This window comes from Artemia franciscana, chromosome 13 (genome assembly GCF_032884065.1).
Source record: "Artemia franciscana chromosome 13, ASM3288406v1, whole genome shotgun sequence".
Lineage (NCBI taxonomy): Eukaryota > Metazoa > Arthropoda > Branchiopoda > Anostraca > Artemiidae > Artemia > Artemia franciscana.
This window is the reverse complement of record NC_088875.1, coordinates 4527361-4549081: the sequence shown is the minus strand read 5'-3', so window position 1 is coordinate 4549081 and position 21721 is coordinate 4527361. Positions and strand designations below refer to the sequence as shown.

The 21721-nt window shown below is 31.7% G+C and overlaps 2 long non-coding RNA genes across 2 annotated transcripts in view; one reads left to right on the top strand and one right to left on the bottom strand.

Moving 5' to 3' along the window:
- LOC136034417 (uncharacterized) overlaps positions 1-4082 on the bottom strand; it is a 6042-nt gene extending 1960 nt beyond the window's left edge. The window contains exon 1 of the long non-coding RNA XR_010619178.1: positions 2904-4082. This is a non-coding gene — a long non-coding RNA (uncharacterized LOC136034417). The remainder of the gene's footprint in view (positions 1-2903) is intronic.
- LOC136034416 (uncharacterized) lies at positions 694-17030 on the top strand. The gene is made up of 3 exons (XR_010619177.1): positions 694-926; positions 4409-5609; positions 16359-17030. It is a non-coding gene; the product is annotated as an uncharacterized LOC136034416 (long non-coding RNA).
- Positions 17031-21721: the final 4691 nt, after the last annotated feature.

Sequence of the window (21721 nt, the reverse complement as noted above, 5' to 3'; positions counted from 1 at the left end):
TTTTTTTGTAGTTTTTCCCTTTTTAGTTTTTTTATTTTTATTTTTTTAGTTTTCTTTTTCTCCTTTAATTGTCAGTTTTTTCCTTTTTTTAGTTTTTTTTCTTTTTACCTTTTTTTAGTTTTTTCTTTTTTAGTTTTTTTCTTCTTTTGTATTAATGCTAAAGCTAACATTCGAACCTGGAACCTCTCGGACCTAGAACCTCGGACCTTCTCTGTGTCCCTGTCGTCATTTATATATCCCCCTGTGCCTTTTTTTGGTTTTTACCTTTTTTTTGCTTTTTTAGTTTTTTTATTTTTTCTTTTTAGTTTTTTTGTAGTTTTTACCCTTTTTTTTTAGTTTTTTATTTTTATTCTTATTTTTTTAGTTTTCTTTTTCTCCTTTATTTTTCAGTTTTTTCCTTTTTTAGTTTTTTTTCTTTTTTAGTTTTTAGTTTTTTTTAGTTTTTTTACCTTTTTTTTATTTTTTTTAGTTTTTGGTTTGTTTTGTAGTTTTTACCTTTTTTTTAGTTGTTTTTATTAGTTTTTAGTTTTTTTTCTTTTTTAGGTTTTAGTTTTTTACCTTTTTTTACTTTTTTTTAGCTTTTTTATTTTTTTTTGTTTTTTTTTGTAGTTTTTTCTAGCTGTTGGGGTGGCGTGAAGCGGCACCCCAACAGCTAGTCTATATCTATATATATAAAAATAAGTTGTCTGTGGATCTGTGGATCGTGGATCAGGTGACGTCATGTTTCTGTGTCGGCTGACGTCATGAAATTAGTGTCGTCATTTTTGTTATGACGATGCTTAGTATATTGTAAAACACATTAATTTGGTTAATAATATACCATTTAAAACACCAAAATGAACATGCTGGAGTGGTCACTCGGTGAGAGAGGGTGTCAGAACGGAGAATGAAGGTCCCAGGTTCAAATCCTGGTTAGGCTAAAAAAGGTAGAAAACTAAAAACTAAAAAAAAACTTAAAAAACTAAAAAAAGGCAAAAACTACAAAAAAAACTAATAAAAAAATAAAACAGCCGAAAAACTAAAAAAACTAAAGAAACTAAAAACTAAAAAAAAACTAAAAAAAGGAAAAAACTGAAAAATAGAAGAGAAAAAGAAAACTAATAAAATTGAAAATAAACAGAAAAAAAAAATAAAAAAGATAAAAACTAAAAATAAAGTAAAAAGAAAAAACGAAAAAAAAATAAAAAAGCTAAAAAAAAGGTAAAAACCAATAAAAAACTAAAAAGAAAAAAGGTGAAAAACTAAAAAAAATTTAATCTAAAAAACTAAAAAAAACTAAAAAGGTAAAAACTAAAAGAACTAAAAAAGAAAAAAAAACTAAAAAAAGAAAAAAAACTGAAAAATAAAGGAGAAAAAGAAAACTAAAAAAATATAAATAAAAGTAAAAAACTAAAAAGATAAAAACTTCAAAAAAAAACTAAAAAGAAAAAGAAAGAAACTAAAAAACCTAAAAAAAGGTCAAAACCAATAAAAAAAACTAAAAGGAAAAAAAGGGAAAAAATTAAAAATTTATTTCATCATATACCAATTCAAAAACGAATGTATACCGGGATGACGACCGGGACACAGGGAATATAAATGACACAACTACAACGGGGACGCCGGGGGCACAGGGGGATATAAATGACGACCGGGACACCGGGACACAAGGAATATAAATGACGCCCGGGACGCTCAAAGAGAAATCACAGACTGGGACACCGGGACACAAATGACGACCGGGACACAGGGAATATAAATGACGACCGGGACACAGGGACATAACTACAAAGGGGACGCCGGGGTGCACAGGGGGATATATAAATGACGATGGCGACTCAGGGAATGGTCGATTAGCAATCACCATCAACAAAGCTCAAGGGCAATCATTAGAATCATGAGGTATAGATCTGAATGCGGATTGTTTTCCCATGGACCATTATATGTTGCATGTTCAAGAGTCGGTAAACCTGACAATCTATTTATATGCACAGACAATGGGACAGCAAAGAATGTTGTATATTCGCAAGTTTTACGTAGTTAAAACCATATATATATATATATATACTAGCTGTTGGGGTGGCGCTTCGCGCCACCCCAACACCTAGTTGGTGGGGGCGCTTCGCGCCCCCCCCAAGCCCCCCCGCGCGCGTAAGTCGTTACGCGCCATAATAGTTACGCGCCATTTTAGTTGTGTCCCTATGTCCCACCTGTGAATATAGATAGATATATATATATATGGTTTTAACTACGTAAAACTTGCGAATATACAACATTCTTTGCTGTCCCATTGTCTTTGCATATAAATAGATTGTCAGGTTTACCGACTCTTGAACATGCAACATATAATGGTCCATGGGAAAACAATCTGTATTCAGATCTATACCTCATGATTCTAATGATTGCCCTTGAGCTTTGTTGATGGTGATTGCTAATCGACCATTCCCTGTCCCGGTGTCCCGGTCGTCATTTACATCCCCCTGTTTCCTCCGGTGTCCCCGTTGTAGTTGTGTCCCTGTGTCCCGGTCGTCATTTATATTCCCTGTGTCCCGGTCGTCATTTGTATCCCGGTGTCCCGGTCTGTATATACATTCGTTTTTTAGTTTTGTTTTTCTCCTTTATTTTTTTCCTTTTTTTTCTTTTTTAGCTTATTTAGATTTTTAGATTTTTTAGTTTTTTTATTAGTTTTTAGTTTTTTTTTCTTTTTAGTTTTTTTGTCCCGGTCGTCATTTATATCCCCCTGTTTCCCCCGGTGTCCCCGTTGTAGTTGTGTCATTGTGTCCCGGTCGTCATTTATATTCCCTGTGTCCCGGTCGTCATTTGTATCCCGGTGTACCGGTCTGTATATACATTCGTTTTTTAGTTTTGTTTTTCTCCTTTATTTTTTTCCTTTTTTTTTCTTTTTTAGTTCTTTTAGTTTTTACCTTTTTTAGTTTTTTTTAGTTTTTTAGATGAAAATTTTTTTTAGTTTTTTCCTTTTTTTCTTTTTAGTTTTTATTGGTTTTTACCTTTATGTTAGCTTATTTTTCAGTTTTTTCCTTTTTTTTTTAGTTTTTTTTAATTTTTTATTTTTTTTAGTTTTTTACCTTTTTTTAGTTTTTTTAGTTTTTTTAGTTTTTTAGCTTTTTTACTTTTTTTATTAGTTTTTAGTTTTTTTGTAGTTTTTGCCTTTTTTTAGTTTTTTCAGTTTTTTTTTTAGTTTTTTATTGGTTTTTACCTTTATTTTAGCTTATTTTTCAGTTTTTTTCCTTTTTTTTAGTTTTTTTTAGTTTTTAGTTTTTTTAGTTTTTTACCTTTTTTTAGTTTTTTTAGTTTTTTAGCTTTTTTATTTTTTTTATTAGTTTTTAGTTTTTTTTGTAGTTTTTGCCTTTTTTTTAGTTTTTTTAGTTTTTTAGCTTTTTTATTAGTTTTTAGTTTTTTTTGTAGTTTTTGCCTTTTTTTAGTTTGACAACTTATTTTTATATATATAGATAGTTTTTTTTTTACTTATGTCCTGGTCGTCATTTATACTCCCTGTGTCCCGGTGCTTTGTTGATTGCTAATCGAACATTCCTTTTGTCCTGGTCGCTTTCTCTTTGAGTGTCGTCATTTATTAGTTTTTTCCTTTTTTTCTTTTTAGTTTTTTATTGGTTTTTACCTTTATTTTAGCTTATTTTTCAGTTTTTTCCTTTATTTTAGTTTTTTTTTATTTTTTATTTTTTTTAGTTTTTTACCTTTTTTTAGTTTTTTTAGTTTTTTTAGTTTTTTAGCTTTTTTACTTTTTTTATTAGTTTTTAGTTTTTTTTGTAGTTTTTGCCTTTTTTTAGTTTTTTCAGTTTTTTTTTAGTTTTTTATTGGTTTTTACCTTTATAGTTTTTTTAGTTTTTTAGCTTTTTTATTTTTTTTATTAGTTTTTAGTTTTTTTTGTAGTTTTTGCCTTTTTTAGTTTTTTCAGTTTTGACGTCACCTGATCCAGTTTTTTCAGGTGACGTCACCTGACACATCCATCCACACATCCACAGACAGACAACTTATTTTTATATATATAGATATATATATATATATATATATATATCTATATTCACAGGTGGGACATAGGGACACAACTACAATGGCGCGTAACTATTATGGCGCGTAACGACTTACGCGCGCGGGGGGGCTTGGGGGGGGGGGCGCGAAGCGCCCCCACAAACTAGGTGTTGGGGTGGCGCGAAGCGCCACCCCAACAGCTAGTATATATATATATATATATATATATATATATATATATATATATATATATATATATATATATATATATATATATATATATATATATATATATATATATATCTATATATATAAAAATAAGTTGTCTGTCCGTTACGCCAGATTATATCTTCTATATATATAAAAATAAGTTGTCTGTGGATCTGTGGATCTGTGGATCAGGTGACGATCCACAAAAAAGGTAAAAAACTAAAAACTAAAAAAAAAACTGAAAAAACTAAAAAAAGGCAAAAACTACAAAAAAACTAAAAACTAATAAAAAAAAATAAAAAAGCTAAAAAACTAAAAAAACTAAAAAAACTAAAAAACTAAAAAAAATAAAAACTAAAAAAAAAATTAAAAAAAGAAAAAAACTGAAAAATAGAAGAGAAAAAGAAAACTAATAAAATTAAGAATAAAATAAAAAAAATAAAAAAGATAAAAACTAAAAAAAAAAGTAAAAAGAAAAAACGAAAAAAACTAAAAAAAGCTAAAAAAAAGGTAAAAACCGATAAAAAACTAAAAAGAAAAAAAGGAAAAAAAAACTAAAAAAACTAAAAACTAATAAAAAACTTAAAACTAATATTAATAAAATTAAGAATAAAAATAAAAAAGATAAAAACTAAAAAAAAAGTAAAAAGAAAAAACGAAAAAAACTAAAAAAGCTAAAAAAAAAGGTAAAAACCAATAAAAAACTAAAAAGAAAAAAAGGAAAAAAACTAAAAAAAAATTTCATCTAAAAAACTAAAAAAAACTAAAAAAGGTAAAAACTAAAAGAACTAAAAAAGAAAAAAAACTAAAAAAAGGAAAAAAACTGAAAAATAAAGGAGAAACAATCTAAATAAATGACGACACTCAAAGAGAAAGCGACCGAGACAGAAGGAATGTTCGATTAGCAATCAACAGAGCACCGGGACACAGGGAGTATAAATGACGACGACCGGGACACAGGGACATAACTACAAAGGGGACGCCGGGGTGCACAGGGGGATATATAAATGAATAAAATTAAGAATAAAATAAATAAAAAATAAAAAAGATAAAAACTAAAAAAAAAGTAAAAAGAAAAAACGAAAAAAACTAAAAAAGCTAAAAAAAAGGTAAAAACCAATAAAAAACTAAAAAGAAAAAAAGGAAAAAAAACTAAAAAAACTAAAAACTAAAAAAAAAACTTAAAAAAAAGGAAAAAACTGAAAAATAGAAGAGAAAAAGAAAACTAATAAAATTAAGAATAAAAATAAAAAAAATAAAAAATATAAAAACTAAAAAAAAAGTAAAAAGAAAAAACGAAAAAAACTAAAAAAGCTAAAAAAAAGGTAAAAACCAATAAAAAACTAAAAAGAAAAAAAGGAAAAAAACTAAAAAAAAATTTCATCTAAAAAACTAAAAAAAAACTAAAAAAGGTAAAAACTAAAAGAACTAAAAAAGAAAAAAAAAACTAAAAAAAGGAAAAAAACTGAAAAATAAAGGAGAAACAATCTAAATAAATGACGACACTCAAAGAGAAAGCGACCGGGACAAAAGGAATGTTCGATTAGCAATCAACAAAGCACCGGGACACAGGGAGTATAAATGACGACGACCGGGACACAGGGACATAACTACAAAGGGGACGCCGGGGTGCACAGAGGGATATATAAATCACGATGGCGACTCAGGGAATGGTCGATTCACAGGTGGGACATAGGGACACAACTACAATAGCGCGTAACTAATATGGCGCTAAACGACTTACGCGCGCGGGGGGGCTTGGGGGGGGGGGCGAGGCGCCCCCACCAACTAGGTGTTGGGGTGGCGCGAAGCGCCACCCCAACAGCTAGTATATATATATATATATATATATATATATATATATATATATATATATATATATATATATATATATATATATATATATATATATATATTCACAGGTGGGACATAGGGACACAACTACAATGGCGCGTAACTTATATGGCGCGTAACGACTTACGCGCGCGGGGGGGCTTGGGGGGGGGGCTCCAACACCAACTAGGTGTTGGAGTGGCGCGAAGCGCCACCCCAACAGCTAGTAATATATAAAAATAAGTTGTCTGTGTGTCTGTCGAGTGACGTCACTGTCCGCATATGACGTCTGAATTATTTCATCACATACCAATTCAAAAACAAATGTATTCAAGCCGAAGTAGCTCAGTTACATTTCTACCTGTGTTGGCGCATTGGGTTGGACCTTAGCGTGGTAATACGGGACCCAGAGATCAAACCATGCTGCAGGAATGCACTACAGGGCCGACGCAGGGACTTTAGTAGTCAAGAAGCGTCATTAATCCGATACAAATACAGTAGCTCAGTTGGTAAAGCGTTATGTTCCAGGTTCTGGGTCCGAGAGGTTCCAGGTTCGAACCTTGGCTTTAGCATTAATACAAAAGAAGAAAAAAAAACTAAAAAAGATAAAAACTACAAAAAAAAAAACTAAAAAGAAAATACTAAAAAAAGCTAAAAAACTTTAAAAAAAACTAAAAAAGGTAAAAAATTAAAAACTAAAAAAGAAAAAAAAACTAAAAAAAGGGTAAAAACAGGAAAAAACTAAAAAGAAAAAAAATAAAAAAAGGAAAAAAACTGAAAAATAAAGGAGAAAAAGAAAACTAAAAACCGGGACACAGGGAATATAAATGACGACCGGGACACTCAAAGAGAAATTACAGACTGGGACACCGGGACACAAATGACGACTGGGACGTGTGTGTCGACTGACGTCATGTTTGTGTGTCGACTGACGTAATGTTTATCGACTATAAATGACGACTGGGACGCAGGGACACAACTACAACGGGGACGCCGGGGGCAAAGGGGGATATATAAATGACGATGGGGACACAGGGAATGTTTGATTAGCAATCACCATCAACAAAGCTCAAGGGCAATCATTAGAATAATGAGGTATAGATCTGAATACGGATTGTTTTTCCCATGGACAATTATATGTTGCATGCTCAAGAGTCGGTAAACCTGACAATCTATTTATATGTACAGACAATGGGACAGGGAAGAATGTTGTATATTTGCAAGTTTTACGTAGTTAAAAACATAAATCTATATATATATATCCATCTATATTCACAGGTGGGACACAGGGACACAACTACAATGGTGCGTAAGTAATATGGCACGTAACGACTTACGCGTGCGGTGGGGCTTGGGGTGGCGCGAAGCGCCACCCCAACAGCTAGTTTTTATATATATAGATCAGAAAAAGGGCAAATTTATCATAGAGCAGGGCTTTATCGAAAATTTATCGAAAAGCAGAAACTGCTTTTCGTGGAAAAGCAGTTTCTGAATTGCAACTGCTTTTCCACGAAAATAATGATTTAGTGCATCTGTTCAAAACAGCTATCGATTTGATGCCTACTGATACGCATAAAATTGTTATTTCCGCTGACAAAACGCCTACTGGCGAACATGTGCGTAGATACAATGCTCCAACTATTGACGAAGTGGCAATCGTTATGGTGGGTGATTAGTTTTTACCTCGAGATATTATTCTTCATAAGCGAAACGCTCAGTTGGTAAGAATTGCTGAAACTCATCGATGCTACGATGCCTTAAAATATCCTATCATTTTTTGGGATGGAGCTGACGGCTATCACTTTAATAATAAATTGATAGATCCATCCACTAATAAACAAACGGATAAGAAATGCAGCGCAATGATATATTATTCCTATAGATTAATGATTCGTCACAATGAAGATAATTATATTTTAAAATGCCGTCAATTGTTTCACCAATACATCGTTGATATGTATGCAAAGATTGAATCAGAACGTTTGCTATTTATCCGTCTGAATCAAACCAAGCTCCGCTCTGAACAATACATTCATTTGCGAGATGCAGTTGTAAATGACAGTAATACCACTAACGTTGGAAGATTAACGATTTTACCTTCGTCATATGCTGGCAGTCCCCGTCATATCCATGAATATGCTCAAGATGCTATTGCGTATGTTCGTCTCTATGGTCGCCCAGATTTATTTACTACATTTACGTGTAATCAATCTTGGGACGAGATACAGCAGCTTTTACTTCAAGGACAATCGGCGGTTCATAGACATGACATTACGGCCCGTGTCTTCCGGCAAAAGTTGAAATCACTGAAAAACTACATAGTAAAACTTAGAGTGTTTGGGTCAGTGCGATGCTGGATGTACTCAGTGGAATGGCAAAAACGAGGATTGCCACACGCACATATACTAATCTGGCTACATGATAAAATTACTTCTAATGAAATTGATGATGTGATTTCCGCTGAAATACCTGATGAAAATGTCGATAAGGGCTTATATGGTATTGTGGTAAAAAATATGATACATGGACCTTGCAGTGCACTGAACGAAAAATCACCATGCATGGCCAAAGGAAGGTGCACAAAGCAATATCCTCGACTTTTAGTACCCAGCACAATTACTGGCAATGATGGTTACCCACAATATAGAAGAAGATCTACTGAAGATGGTGGTAAGATAGCAATAATAAAGAAGCGTAACGGTACCACCATCGAAGTAGATAACCAGTGGGTTGTTCCCTATTCCCCTTTATTATCAAAAACATTTAATGCACACATAAACGTTGAATATTGTTACTCCGTGAAGGCAATCAAATACATATGTAAATACGTCAACAAAGGCAGTGACATGGCAGTTTTTGGCTTGCAGTTTGAAATCAGTGATATCGATGAAATCGTACAATATCAGGCTGGAAGATACATAAGTAGTAATGAAGGTGTTTGGCGAATTCTTTCATTTCCGATACATGAACGAAGTCCAGCTGTTGTTCACTTAGCGGTACATTTACAGAATGGTCAACGTGTTTATTTTTCGGAATCCAACGTGCAACAAAGAGCCTTGAATCCACCGGATACAACGTTAACTGCTTTCTTTTCGTTATGCCAAAATGATTCTTTTGCAAAAAAACTGTTGTATACTGAAGTGCCTTCGTATTACACGTGGAATACTAAAAATAAACCATTTGAACGTCGAAAACAGGATAAGTCAGTCGAAGGCGAACCTACCATCTTCAAAGATACCACGATAGGAAGACTCTACACCATTCACCCCAATCAACATGAATGCTTCTTTCTACGCCTGCTTTTGGTGAATGTACCCGGTCCGACGTCCTTTGAGTATTTGAGAACTGTAAACGGTACTGTATATGACACTTACCGTAGTGCATGCCAAGCTCTGAATTTATTGGAGAATGACCATTAATGACGCGTACGAAACGTCAACTCCAAGTCAAATTCGTGCATTGTTTGGAATCATACTAACAACTTGCTCTCCTTCAGCTCCTACAGAGTTATGGGAGAAATTTAAATCGAAAATTTCCGAAGATATACTCCATCGAAAACGGTTAGAGACGTCAGATATGACTTCTGATTATACATCAGAAATTTATAACTACACTTTAGTTATTATTGAAGATTTGTGTTTATGTATGGCAAACAAACCTCTTCAGGATTTGGGAATGCCTTCACCTAATCGTATCGCTGCTGTTTCGACATGTGTAGAATTGGATCGTGAACAAAGTTACAACACGAGTGATCTGTTGTCATATGAACAAAATAATATTTCTAAGTTAACGTCTGAGGAAAAAGACATTTATGATACGATAATGCATTGTGTCGATAACAACGTTGGAGAAATCTTCTTTTTGGATGCACCAGGTGGTCCTGGTAAAACGTTTGTGATAAAACTGATTCTGGTATCAATTCGATCAAAAGATGATATAGCGTTGGCAATTGCGTCGTCCGGAATAGCCGCAACGTTGCTGCCTGGTGGAAGAACTGCTCATTCCGCTTTGAAATTGCCTCTGAATTTGCATTCTACAGAAACTCCCACGTGCAATATTTCCAAATCATCTGGGATGGGTAAAGTATTGCAGCAATGCAAACTTATTATTTGGGACGAGTGCAGAATGGCACACAAAAAATCGCTCGAGGCTCTGGAGCAATCATTGCGAGATTTGAGAGGAAATTTGAAACCCTTTGGCAGCACATTAATATTGCTTGCGGGAGATTTCAGGCAAACATTACCTGTAATACCTAGATCAACCCCTGCAGACGAAATGAATGCTTGCCTGAAAAATTCTAATTTATGGGCACACGTAAAGACATTAAAATTAACTACAAATATGCGTGTCCGATTGCAAAACGATGACTCTGGTCCAACATTTTCAGATCAATTGCTGGCAATTGGAAACGGAAAGCTCCCAGTAGACTCATTTTCAGGACGTATACAACTACCTGCTGAATTCTGTAATTTAGTGACGTCCAAAAATGAATTGGTTGAAAAAGTATTTCTGAATATTCTAACCAATTATAAAAATCATAAATGGCTAAATGAACAAGCGATTCTGGCAGCCAAAAATATAGACGTCCACGAAATCAACAATATTGTTTTGACCAAGATTCGAGACCAGGCAGTCCTTTACAAGTCAGTCGACACAGTTCTGGAACCAAATGAAGCGGCTAATTATCCATCTGAATTTTTAAATTCCCTGGATCTCCCAGGGTTTCCACCACACGTGCTAGAACTAAAAATAGGCGTAGCAATAATATTGCTACGAAATATCAACCCACCAAAGCTTTGCAATGGCACGCATTTGCAATCACCATCAACAAAGATCAAGGTCAATCATTAGAAAAATGCGGTATAGATCTTAATACAGATTGTTTTTCCCATGGACAATTGTACGTTGCATGTTCGAGGGTCGGTAAACCTGACAATCTATTTATATGCACCGACAATGGGACAGCGAAGAATGTTGTATATTCGCAAGTTTTACGTACCGTAGTTAATTTGTATTGTATATGTATATCTATCTATCTATCTATCTATCTATATAAAAATGAGTTGTGTGTATGCATGTTTGTTTGTTTGTAAAAAGAGCGTTTGCATATGACGTCATTATAAGTATATAAGGCTTTGTATATGCACAGACAACGGGATAGCCAAGAATGTTGTATATTCGCATGTTTTACATAGTTAAAAACAGATATATATATATATATATATATATATATACTAGCTGTTGGGGTGGCGCTTCGCGCCACCCCAACACCTAGTTGGTGGTGGCGCTTCGCGCCCCCCCAAGCCCCCCCGCGCGCGTAAGTCGTTACGCGCCATAATAGTTACGCGCCATTGTAGTTGTGTCCCTATGTCCCACCTGTGAATATAGATATATATATATATATATATATATTTATATATATATATATATATATATGTATATACATTCGTTTTTTAGTTTTGTTTTTCTCCTTTATTTTTTTCCCTTTTTTTTCTTTTTTAGTTTATTTAGATTTTTAGATTTTTTAGTTTTTTTATTAGTTTTTAGTTTTTTTTTTCCTTTTTAATTTTTTTGTAGTTTTTACCTTCTTTTTAGTTTTGTTAGTTTTTTTTTACTTATGTCCTGGTCGTCATTTATACTCCCTGTGTCCCGGTGCTTTGTTGATTGCTAATCGAACATTCCTTTTGTCCTGGTCGCTTTCTCTTTGAGTGTCGTCATTTATTTTTTTCTTTTTTAGTTCTTTTAGTTTTTACCTTTTTTAGTTTTTTTTAGTTTTTTAGATGAAAATTTTTTTTAGTTTTTTCCTTTTTTTCTTTTTAGTTTTTTATTGGTTTTTACCTTTATTTTAGCTTATTTTTCAGTTTTTTCCTTTTTTTTATTTTTTTTTTATTTTTTATTTTTTTTAGTTTTTTACCTTTTTTTAGTTTTTTTATTTTTTTCAGTTTTTTAGCTTTTTTACTTTTTTTATTAGTTTTTAGTTTTTTTTGTAGTTTTTGCCTTTTTTTAGTTTTTTCAGTTTTTTTTTTTAGTTTTTTATTGGTTTTTACCTTTATTTAAGCTTATTTTTCAGTTTTTTCCTTTTTTTTAGTTTTTAGTTTTTTTAGTTTTTTACCTTTTTTTAGTTTTTTTAGTTTTTTAGCTTTTTTATTTTTTTTATTAGTTTTTAGTTTTTTTTGTAGTTTTTGCCTTTTTTTAGTTTTTTTAGTTTTTTAGCTTTTTTATTAGTTTTTAGTTTTTTTTGTAGTTTTTGCCTTTTTTTAGTTTTTTTCTTTTTAGTTTTTTTGTAGTTTTTACCTTCTTTTTAGTTTTGTTAGTTTTTTTTTTTACTTATGTCCTGGTGGTCATTTATAGCCTACTCCCTGTGTCCCGGTGCTTTGTTGATTGCTAATCGAACATTCCTTTTGTCCTGGTCGCTTTCTCTTTGAGTGTCGTCATTTATTTTTTTCTTTTTTAGTTCTTTTAGTTTTTACCTTTTTTAGTTTTTTTTTAGTTTTTTAGATGAAATTTTTTTTTAGTTTTTTCCTTTTTTTCTTTTTAGTTTTTTATTGGTTTTTACCTTTATTTTAGCTTATTTTTCAGTTTTTTCCTTTTTTTTATTTTTTTTTTATTTTTTATTTTTTTTTAGTTTTTTACCTTTTTTTAGTTTTTTTTAGTTTTTTAGCTTTTTTACGTTTTTTATTAGTTTTTAGTTTTTTTTGTAGTTTTTGCCTTTTTTAGTTTTTTCAGTTTTTTTTTTAGTTTTTTATTGGTTTTTACCTTTATTTTAGCTTATTTTTCAGTTTTTTCCTTTTTTTAGTTTTTTTTAGTTTTTAGTTTTTTTAGTTTTTTACCTTTTTTTAGTTTTTTTAGTTTTTTAGCTTTTTTATTTTTTTTATTAGTTTTTAGTTTTTTTTTTGTAGTTTTTGCCTTTTTTTTAGTTTTTTTAGTTTTTTATTAGTTTTTAGTTTTTTTTGTAGTTTTTGCCTTTTTTTAGTTTTTTTAGTTTTTTAGCTTTTTTATTTTTTTTATTAGTTTTTAGTTTTTTTTGTAGTTTTTGCCTTTTTTTAGTTTTTTCAGTTTTGACGTCACCTGATCCAGTTTTTTCAGGTGACGTCACCTGATCCATCCACAGATCCACAGACAACTTATTTTTATATATATAAGATATAAGAGTATATATATATATATGTATATACATTCGTTTTTTAGTTTTGTTTTTCTCCTTTATTTTTTTCCTTTTTTGTCTTTTTTAGTTTATTTAGATTTTTAGATTTTTTAGTTTTTTTATTAGTTTTTAGTTTTTTTTTACTTATGTCCTGGTCGTCATTTATACTCCCTGTGTCCCGGTGCTTTGTTGATTGCTAATCGAACATTCCTTTTGTCCTGGTCGCTTTCTCTTTGAGTGTCGTCATTTATTTTTTTCTTTTTTAGTTCTTTTAGTTTTTACCTTTTTTAGTTTTTTTTAGTTTTTTAGATGAAAATTTTTTTTAGTTTTTTCCTTTTTTTCTTTTAAGTTTTTTATTGGTTTTTACCTTTATTTTAGCTTATTTTTCAGTTTTTTCCTTTTTTTTAGTTTTTTTTTATTTTTTATTTTTTTTAGTTTTTTACCTTTTTTTATTTTTTTTAGTTTTTTTAGTTTTTTAGCTTTTTTACTTTTTTTATTAGTTTTTAGTTTTTTTTTGTAGTTTTTGCCTTTTTTTAGTTTTTTCAGTTTTTTTTAGTTTTTTATTGGTTTTTACCTTTATTTAAGCTTATTTTTCAGTTTTTTCCTTTTTTTTAGTTTTTAGTTTTTTTTAGTTTTTTACCTTTTTTTAGTTTTTTTAGTTTTTTTAGTTTTTTAGCTTTTTTATTTTTTTTATTAGTTTTTAGTTTTTTTTTGTAGTTTTTGCCTTTTTTTAGTTTTTTTAGTTTTTTAGCTTTTTTATTAGTTTTTAGTTTTTTTTGTAGTTTTTGCCTTTTTTTAGTTTTTTTCTTTTTAGTTTTTTTGTAGTTTTTACCTTCTTTTTAGTTTTGTTAGTTTTTTTTTTTACTTATGTCCTGGTCGTCATTTATACTCCCTGTGTCCCGGTGCTTTGTTGATTGCTAATCGAACATTCCCTTTGTCCTGGTCGCTTTCTCTTTGAGTGTCGTCATTTATTTTTTTCTTTTTTAGTTCTTTTAGTTTTTACCTTTTTTAGTTTTTTTTCAGTTTTTTAGATGAAATTTTTTTTTAGTTTTTTCCTTTTTTTCTTTTTAGTTTTTTATTGGTTTTTACCTTTATTTTAGCTTATTTTTCAGTTTTTTCCTTTTTTTTAGTTTTTTTTATTTTTTATTTTTTTTTAGTTTTTTACCTTTTTTTAGTTTTTTTAGTTTTTTTAGTTTTTTAGCTTTTTTACGTTTTTTATTAGTTTTTAGTTTTTTTTGTAGTTTTTGCCTTTTTTTAGTTTTTTCAGTTTTTTTTTTAGTTTTTTATTGGTTTTTACCTTTATTTTAGCTTATTTTTCAGTTTTTTCCTTTTTTTTAGTTTTTATTTTTTTTTAGTTTTTTACCTTTTTTTAGTTTTTTTAGTTTTTTAGCTTTTTTATTTTTTTTATTAGTTTTTAGTTTTTTTGTAGTTTTTGCCTTTTTTTAGTTTTTTTAGTTTTTTAGCTTTTTTATTAGTTTTTAGTTTTTTTTTGTAGTTTTTGCCTTTTTTTAGTTTTTTTAGTTTTTTAGCTTTTTTATTTTTTTTATTAGTTTTTAGTTTTTTTTGTAGTTTTTGCCTTTTTTTAGTTTTTTCAGTTTTGACGTCACCTGATCCAGTTTTTTCAGGTGACGTCACCTGATCCATCCACAGACAGACAGACAACTTATTTTTTCTATCTATATATATAAAAATAAGTTGTCTGTCTGTCTGTGGATGGATCAGGTGACGTCACCTGAAAAAACTGGATCAGGTGACGTCAAAACTGAAAAAACTAAAAAAAGGCAAAAACTACAAAAAAAACTAAAAACTAATAAAAAAAATAAAAAAGCTAAAAAACTAAAAAAACTAAAAAAGGCAAAAACTACAAAAAAAACTAAAAACTAATAAAAAAGCTAAAAAACTGAAAAAACTAAAAAAAGGCAAAAACTACAAAAAAAACTAAAAACTAATAAAAAAAATAAAAAAGCTAAAAAACTAAAAAAACTAAAAAAACTAAAAAAAGGTAAAAAACTAAAAAAACTAAAAACTAAAAAAAACTAAAAAAAAGGAAAAAACTGAAAAATAAGCTAAAATAAAGGTAAAAACCAATAAAAAACTAAAAAAAAACTGAAAAAACTAAAAAAAGGCAAAAACTACAAAAAAAACTAAAAACTAATAAAAAAAGTAAAAAAGCTAAAAAACTAAAAAAACTAAAAAAAGGTAAAAAACTAAAAAAAATAAAAAATAAAAAAAAACTAACAAAAAGGAAAAAACTGAAAAATAAGCTAAAATAAAGGTAAAAACCAATAAAAAACTAAAAAGAAAAAAAGGAAAAAACTAAAAAAATTTTCATCTAAAAAACTAAAAAAGGTAAAAACTAAAAGAACTAAAAAAGAAAAAAATAAATGACGAAACTCAAAGAGAAAGCGACCAGGACAAAAGGAATGTTCGATTAGCAATCAACAAAGCACCGGGAGACAGGGAGTATAAATGACGACCAGGACATAAGTAAAAAAAAAAACTATCTATATATATAAAAATAAGTTGTCTGTGGATCTGTGGATCGTGGATCAGGTGACGTCACCTGAAAAAACTGGATCAGGTGACGTCAAAACTGAAAAAACTAAAAAAAGGCAAAAACTACAAAAAAAACTAAAAACTAATAAAAAAAATAAAAAAGCTAAAAAACTAAAAAAACTAAAAAAAGGCAAAAACTACAAAAAAAACTAAAAACTAATAAAAAAGCTAAAAAACTAAAAAAACTAAAAAAAAGGCAAAAACTAAAAAAAAAACTAAAAACTAATAAAAAAAAATAAAAAAGCTAAAAAACTAAAAAAACTATAAAAACTAAAAAAAGGTAAAAAACTAAAAACTAAAAAAAACTAAAAAAAAGGAATAAACTGAAAAATAAGCTAAAATAAAGGTAAAAACCAATAAAAAACTAAAAAAAAAAACTGAAAAAACTAAAAAAAGGCAAAAACTACAAAAAAACTAAAAACTAATAAAAAAAGTAAAAAAGCTAAAAAACTAAAAAAACTAAAAAAACTAAAAAAAGGTAAAAAACTAAAAAAATAAAAAATAAAAAAAAACTAAAAAAAAGGAAAAAACTGAAAAATAAGCTAACATAAAGGTAAAAACCAATAAAAAACTAAAAAGAAAAAAAGGAAAAAACTAAAAAAAAATTTCATCTAAAAAACTAAAAAAGGTAAAAACTAAAAGAACTAAAAAAGAAAAAAATAAATGACGACACTCAAAGAGAAAGCGACCAGGACAAAAGGAATGTTCGATTAGCAATCAACAAAGCACCGGGACACAGGGAGTATAAATGACGACCAGGACATAAGTAAAAAAAAAATTAACAAAACTAAAAAGAAGGTAAAAACTACAAAAAAACTAAAAAGAAAAAAAAACTAAAAACTAATAAAAAAACTAAAAAATCTAAAAATCTAAATAAACTAAAAAAGAAAAAAAAGGAAAAAAATAAAGGAGAAAAACAAAACTAAAAAACGAATGTATATACAGACCGGTACACCGGGATACAAATGACGACCGGGACACAGGGAATATAAATGACGACCGGGACACAGGGACACAACTACAACGGGGACGCCGGGGGAAACAGGGGGATGTAAATGACGACCGGGACACCGGGACAGGGAATGGTCGATTAGCAATCACCATCAACAAAGCTCAAGGGCAATCATTAGAATCATGAGGTATAGATCTGAATACAGATTGTTTTCCCATGGACCATTATATGTTGCATGTTCAAGAGTCGGTAAACCTGACAATCTATTTATATGCAAAGACAATGGGACAGCAAAGAATGTTGTATATTCGCAAGTTTTACGTAGTTAAAACCATATATATATATATATATATTATATATATATATATATATATATATATATATATATATATATATATATATATATATATATATATATATATATATATCTATATTCACAGGTGGGACATAGGGACACAACTACAATGGCGCGTAACTATTATGGCGCGTAACGACTTACGCGCGCGGGGGGGCTTGGGGGGGGCGCGAAGCGCCCCCACCAACTAGGTGTTGGGGTGGCGGGAAGCGCCACCCCAACAGCTAGTATATATATAAAAATAAGTTGTCTGTGGATCTGTGGATGGATCAGGTGACGTCATGTTTCGGCTGACGTCATGAAATTAGTTGCCATCATTTTTGCTTTGAAGGTGACGTCATTCAAGTTATATAAGACATATGTTCGCCGTCATGTTTCGGCTGACGTCATGAAATTAGCTGCCATCATTTTTGCTTTGAAGGCGTGACGTCATTCAAGTTATATAAGGCGTATGTTCGCGTAGAATTCTATTAATGCTTAAGTTTATAATGACTGATGAAGATGATCAAAGAGTCTATGCCAAAAAACTTGCTGCTGATAGAGAAAGTCAGAAAAGAAAGCGTGCCGAGGAACTACCAGAGCAACGCGAAAGCAGACTTGCTGCTAAAAGAGAAAGTGAAAAAAGAAGGCGTGCCGAGGAATCAAAAGACCAGCAGGGAAACAGGCTTGAGGCTGATAGAGAAAGAAAGAACAGAAAGCATGCCGAGGAACTACCAGAGCAACGCAGAAGCAGACTTGCTGCTAAAAGAGAAGGTGAAAAAAGAAGGCGTGCCGAGGAATCAAAAGACCAGCAGGGAAACAGGCTTGCTGCTGATAGAGAAAGTAAGAAAAGAAAGCGTGCCGAGGAATCAGAGCAATCTGAAAGTTATCGCCTGGCATTCAGGTACAACCCAGTCGATGATTATAGCTTGAGTAGATGTGTTCAAATCGGGACAATGTCTAAAATTTGTCCCTATTGCAAGGCCTTGAAATTCAATGGTGAAACAATGGGAATGTGTTGCGCCTCAGGAAAAGTTAAACTTCCTCTATTGGCTGCACCACCAGAGCCATTGAAGACTTTCCTTACTGGAACTACGTCAGAATCTAAGCGTTTTTTGTCAAAAATCAGACAATACAACTCATGTTTCCAAATGACGTCGTTTGGAGCCCAAATCGAAAATCCAGATCAATTTATGTCTACTTTCAAAGTAAAAGGGCAAATTTATCATAAGCAGGGTCCCTTCTACCATTCTCAGGCGAGAATCATACATTTTTACAATTGTACTTCATCAGTGATAGAAATTCTGAATTGAATGCACGTTGCGAAATTTCTCCCAACGTTGAAAGGACAATCGTTTCCCAATTGCAACATCTTTTCCACGAAAATAATAAGTTAGTGCGTCTGTTCAAAACAGCCATCGATTTGATGCCTACTGATACTCATAAAATTGTTATTTCCGCTGACAAAACGCTCCTGGCCAACATGTGCGTAGATACAATGCTCCGACTATCGACGAAGTGGCAATCGTTATGGTCGGTGATCAGTTTTTACCTCGAGATATTATTCTACATAAGCGAAACGCTCAGTTGTTAAGAATTGCTGAAACTCATCGATGCTACGATGCCCTACAATATCCTATCATTTTTTGGGATGGAGCCGACGGCTATCACTTTAATATTAAATTGATGAATCCAGCCACTAACAAAGAAATGAATAAGAAATGCAGTGCAATGCATTATTATTCCTATAGACTAATGATTCGGCAGGATGAAGAAAATTATATTTTAAAATGCCGTGAATTGTTTCACCAATTTATGGTTGATATGTATGCTAAAATTGAATCAGAACGTTTGCTATATATCCGCCTGAATCAGACCAAGCTCCGCTCTGAACAATACATTCATTTGCGAGATGCAGTTATAAATGACGGTAATACCACAAACGTTGGAAGATTAACAATTTTACCTTCGTCATATGTGGCAGTCCCCGTCATATGCATGAATATGCTCAAGATGCTATTGCGTTTGTTCGTCTCTATGGTCGTCCAGATTTATTTATTACATTTACATGTAATCAATCTTGGACGAGATACTGCAGCTTTTACTTCAAGGACAATCGGCGGTTCATAGGCATGACATTACGGCACCTGTCTTCCGGCAAAAGTTGAAATCACTGATAAACTACCTTGTAAAACATGAAGTGTTTGGGTCAGTGCGATGCTGGATGTGCTACATAAAAAAATTACTTCAAACGAAATTGATGATGTGATTTCCGCTGAAATATTATTGTAAAAAATATGATATATGGACCTTGCGGTGCACTGAACGAAAATTCACCATGCATGGCCAAAGGAAGGTGCACAAAGCAATATCCTCGACTTTTAGTACCCAAAACAATTACTGGCAATGATGGTTACCCACAATATAGAAGAAGATCTACTGAAGATGGCGGTAAAACAGCAATAATAAAGAAGCGTAACGGTACCACCATCGAAGTAGATAACCAGTGGGTTGTTCCATATTCCCCTTTATTATCAAAAACATTTAATGCACACATAAACGTTGAATACTGTAACTCCGTAAAGGCAATCAAATATATATGTAAATACGTCAACAAAGGCAGTGACATGGCAGTTTTTGGCTTGCAGTCCGAAATCAAAGATTTCGATGAAATCGTAGAATATCAGGCTGGAAGATACATAAGCAGTAATGAAGCTGTTTGGCGAATTCTTTCATTTCCGATACATGAACGTAGTCCAGCTGTTGTTCACTTAGCGGTACATTTACAGAATGGTCAACGTGTTTATTTCACGGAAACCAACGTGCAACAAAGAGTCCTGAATCCACCGGATACAACATTAACAGCTTTTTTTTCGCTTTGCAAAAATGATTCTTTTGCGAAAAAACTGCTGTATACTGAAGTGCCTTCGTATTACACGTGGAATACTAAAAATAAAGTATTTGAACGTCGAAAACAGGGTAAGTCAGTCGACGGCCAACCTACCATCTTCAAAGATACCACGATAGGAAGACTCTACACCGTTCACCCCAATCAACATGAATGCTTCTTTCTACGCCTGCTTTTGGTGAATGTACCCGGTCCGACATCCTTTGAGTATTTGAGGACTGTAAATGGTACTATACATGACACTTACCGTAGTGCATGCCAAGCTCTGAATTTATTGGAGAATGACCAACACTGGATAACTGCATCAATGACGCGTGCGAAACGTCAACCCAAGTCAAATTCGTGCATTGTTTGGCATCATTTTAACAACTTGCTCTCCATCAGCTCCTACAGATTTATGGGAAAAATATAAGTCAAAAATGTCCGAAGATACACTTCATCGAAAACAGTTAGAGACGTCAGACATGACTTTTGATTTTACACCAGAAATTTATAACTACACTTTAGTTGTTATAGAAGATATTTGCATAAGTATGGCAAACAAACCTCTTCAGGGTTTGGGAATGCCTTCACCTAACCGTATCGCTGCTGTTTCGACATGTGTAGAATTGGATCGTGAACAAAGTTACAGTACGAGTGATCTATTGTCGTATGTACAAAATAACATTTCCAAGTTAACGTCGGAACAAAAAGACATTTAAGATACGATAATGCATTGTGTCGATAACAACGTTGGAGAAATTTTCTTTTTGGATGCGCCAGGAGGTACTGGTAAAACGTTTGTGATAAAACTGATTCTGGCATCAATTCGATCTAAAAATGATATAGCGTTGGCAATTGCGTCGTCCGGAATAGCCGCAACATTGCTGCCTGGTGGAAGAACTGCTCATTCCGCTTTGAAATTGCCTCTGAACTTGCATTCTACAGAAACTCCCACGTGCAATATTTCCAAATCATCTGGGATGGGTAAAGTATTGCAGCAATGCAAACTTATTATTTGGGATGAGTGCACAATGGCACACAAAAAATCGCTCGAGGCTCTGGATCAATGCTTGAAAGATTTAAGAGGGAATTCGAACCCTTTGGCAGCACATTAATATTGCTTGCAGGAGATTTCAGGCAAACATTACCTATAATACCTAGATCAACTCCTGCAGACGAAATGAATGCTTGCCTGAAAAATTCTAATTTATGGACACACGTAAAAACATTAAAATTAACTACAAATATGCGTGTCCGATTGCAAAACGATGACTCTGGTCAAACATTTTCAGATCAATTGCTAGCAATGGGAAACGGAAAGCTCCCAGTAGACTCAATTTCAGGACGTATACAACTACCTGCTGATTTCTGTAATTTAGTGACGTCCAAAAATGAATTGATTGAAAATATATTTCCGAATATTCTAAAAAATTATAAAAATAATAAATGGCTAAGTGAAAGAGCGATTCTCGCACCCAAAAATATAGACGTCCACGAAATCAACAATATTGTTTTGACCAAGATTCAAGACCAGGCAGTCCTTTACAAGTCAGTCGACACAGTTTTGGAACCAAATGAAGCGGTTAATTATCCATCTGAATTTTTAAATTCCATAGATCTTTCAGGGTTTCCACCACACGTGCTACAACTAAAAATAGGCGTACCAATAATATTGTTACGTAACATAAACCCACCAAAGCTTTGCAATGGCACTCGACTTGCCGTAAAAAAAAACAATGGAAAACCTAATAGAGGCCACAATCCTGACAGGGCCTTTTGAGGGTGAGGCTGTTCTTATTCTCGCATTCCCATGAT